Below are 3974 nucleotides of genomic sequence, written 5' to 3' on the forward strand. Positions count from 1 at the left end.
TCTGTGTGTCTGTGTGCACAGGAGCTCAAACTATCTCATGGCAGACTTGTCTCCACTCATTTGTCTTTTAGGTTGTGATTCCGCTCGAGAAGGCGTGTGCGGGTGTTTTCCCTCTCCTCTCGTCACCGCAGTGATATTTTGATCTAACGTAGCGTCATGTCTGCTGAATGTTTGAGAGGGCATTCTGTCCGTCTGTTGGTTGTCACATCACCATCACGCCGGCCTGCCATAGGCTGCGCTGTCGGTGACATGGAGCTCTGCTCTGCTCTAATTGGTTCGCTGAGCTTAACAGTTTGTGTAATAAAACAGTTGTCTCGGATTAAATGCAGTGGGATTACTCTATCTGAAGCTAGTTTAGCGCTAGTTACAGGAATAGGCTACTTGCTAGCTGTGGAGTGCTCTTGGCAAGTAAATCACAGACAATAGCTCACTGCTCAGCTTAGCAAGGCCAACTGTACATGACAGCTTCAATTAATTAAGTCATTAACAACAAAGACAATCAACACAAAATATGCAAAACATAATAAATCAATCTGTTGTGAAATGACACGACTTATCAGGGAACTTGAAATAGAAGCTTATCCACTTCCACAAGCAATATGACTTTCAGAGAAATGTGAGAAATTGAGGAAAAACTGTGAAGATTGATTCATTTCATTCAAGCACTCTTCAATAAGGACCTAATGAAAATACCACACCATACACCATACAAAGAATACCATAAAAAATACCACGTCTCTTCAGGATATAGCATTACCTCGATACAAATGCTAGCCTTTAACCGATATCAGCTAAAAGTAATCAAAAACGAAATGATTCAGACTCGGATATGTTGAAAAATCAGCTATTTGTTGGAAAAATTGTTAGGATAAAATGAATTTTTGGTTTTCAGATAAAACATTGTATACTTTCAAATGGACAGTCATGGTTGTACATGATAACAACACAATTCTAATTGACAGCCTGTACTGTATAATTCAATTGTAGGTTGGGTCAATATAATCCAAAGGCATCCAAAAGTAATCAGGGGGGCTGGTTTTTCAGTTAGTGTAATCCAATGGAATGCATAGCTTTGTTTGGGGTTTATGCACGCGATCAGTATTGATTACATGTTTAATGTACACTTCATATTCTAACCCTGGGACCATATTCAGATCCTAAATGGAATATCAGCTGCAAATCCATTTCCATGTCAGAATCATATGATTTTTGTTTTAAACTGGTTCAGCTGCTTGGTGAAACACACACACACGCCCCTGTGCTGTGCAGAGACCAAAGGGTTCAGCGGCGCCATGAACAAGTTCAAATGTAAATGTGCTTCATGTATTTTCATCAGGAGATGTTGCACTTTAACAGAATGCAGCAGTTAGCATCACCCCGCGCTCTGAACCTTACCCACACAAGATGCACACGGAGCTTTCACACCGCGCTCTGAACCTTACCCACACAACATGCACACGGAGTCTGAACCTTACCCACACAACATGCACACGGAGCTTTCACACCGCGCTCTGAACCTTACCCACACAACATGCACACGGAGTCTGAACCTTACCCACACAACATGCACACGGAGTCTGAACCTTACCCACACAACATGCACACGGAGTCTGAACCTTACCCACACAACATGCACACGGAGTCTGAACCTTACCCACACAACATGCACACGGAGCTTTCACACACTCCACTCAAACGCAACCACAAGACACACGCAGGAGTCGTGCAGCTGGCGTCAATGTGCACCATGTTGGATGTGTTGCATGTATGTCTATACAGTATGTTGCTTGTGTGCGATGTGTGTGTTATCAGAGACACCATGACCCTCGTCTTATACGCCCCTCCTTCTCCATCCAGGTCACAGAGCATTGGCTCATCCCAGGTCAACAGCAGGGCGATACCGCCCACAAAACCCCCTTTGTGCACACGACACGGGGTGTGGCGTTAATGCTATAGAGATAACATGATGTCAAATGCTAATATGCTATTGGGACATGTAGCGATAGCACAACAGCTTTAGGCCAGTCACCCATGTTAGGTGTGTGTCAAGAGACAGACAGACAGACACAGACAGACAGACAGACAGAGAGACACACAGACAGACAGAGAGACAGAGGCAGACAGACAGACAGACAGACATACAGACAGACAGACAGATCTGATGATCTCATCATCCTGACAGCTTCTTTGGTCTCCAGAGACGCACGCAGCCACAACCACCTAATTACCACCTTTAATAATTCAGCAAAGGGCAGGAACATGGAGGTCCATGTGGACTGACAGGATGTAACAGGATGCAGGAACATGGAGGTCCATGTGGACTGACAGGATGTAACAGGATGCAGGAACACGGAGGTCCATGTGGACTGACAGTCCACATGGACTGTCAGTCGGACATGTTGACTGCTCTTACTGATGCTGGATATTTGCAGTGTTTGATCAAGATGAATAGAAATGGGAACGGACCTGAAGTACAATTTAGAATTAAATTATACAATCTTATGACTCAGAATGTATTCTGGATTCCAAACATGTGGGATTTTTACTGTTTGTAAAGGATTCTGAAAAGTACATACATACGTTTTTATTATATTGTATACTTCTGAATCCTGTGTGCGTGTGTGTATGTGTGTGTATGTGTGCGTGTGTGAGTGTGTGTGTGTGTGTGTGTGCGTGTGTGTGTGTGTGTGTGTGTGTGTGTGTGTGTGTGCGCGTGTGTGTGTCAGGGCTGGACTGGGACACACACACACACAAACTGGGCCCTGGCACTTTGGCCCACCACACGACACTAGCCGTCTTCGCGCTCCTCTTAATATACCAAACGTGCCGCTCTGTAAAAACACTGAATGGGAAACCTTGTTTTCAGTTTATATATATTTGTTGAGTTCAGTGGGTTTTTTTTTAACATGAAAATCTCACGAGGACAGTGTTATGATCTTGACACTGCTACAAGCTGACGAGAGGACAGCCAGTTCAAGCAAGTTCTATGGACAGAATAAAATAAATAAAATAAAATAAAAACAAGATAAGATAAAGTGCCCCGTGTGAAGCTTGGAAAAGAGGTTTCTGTGCACAACGCTCACACAGATTCTCTTTTCTTCCTCTTCACCAACACACTCATTCAGATCCAATCAGACCAAGGCCATGCGGGCGTGACGTCCCTCACTGACTTCCCCTCATCTGTTCACCGTTTCCCTCGTTCACCAGCTCCATCTCTCATCTCTCCCCAACCCGTTTGGACTTTACCCAGAACCCATCACTTCCCCTCTTCCACCCGTCCTTTCAGCCCGCCTCCATCAATCATCAGAAAACAAAAACAACAGAACTGCTGTGAACAGTTCACTGCGACTGTGTAGCAGGTCTAGCTAACTAAAAACCAAGGACAGACATAAAATGGTAATATGAAATTGTGTGTGGACCATCTGAAAACACATGGATGCACTACATGTATGTGTGCCCTCATGCGTTTACGTCTGTCCGTCTATATGAGCGTTGATGTGTTGCGAGGGTTCCTGCGTTTTGTCGATGCGTTCTTCTGCCCTCGGGCGTTGAGATGTGACCTATATAAACCCAGGCGGCCGGCCAGCGCGCTCAAGGTCGCCTCTCAGATTCGGGGGGTGATCATCCACAGACGCTGACCTGGGGTCAGTGTGGGGTCAAATGAAGAGAAGTCTGGCCATGTGAAATCAACACACACCAGACCACAGTCTCGCCCCTCTGCTTCTCAGGTGTCGTGACCTTTCACCTCAGGTGATGCTAATGCGGAGCGAACAGACGAGGTTGGAAAACATCTCGCCAGGCTAACGAGGCTGTTTTAGAAAGACGAGGCGCGCGGGGAGAGAGGGTGTTCCATCACCGCTGACCTGAAGCTTTTAAAATAAAATCACAGCAGCAATTTGCATGGCTGCCAAATATTCAACTTCCAGAAGAGGAAAGGATTTCAACAGCTCTGGCTTTCACATCTGAACCATGAA

Source organism: Poromitra crassiceps (genome assembly GCF_964638095.1).
Source record: "Poromitra crassiceps genome assembly, chromosome: 7".
Classification (NCBI taxonomy): domain Eukaryota; kingdom Metazoa; phylum Chordata; class Actinopteri; order Beryciformes; family Melamphaidae; genus Poromitra; species Poromitra crassiceps.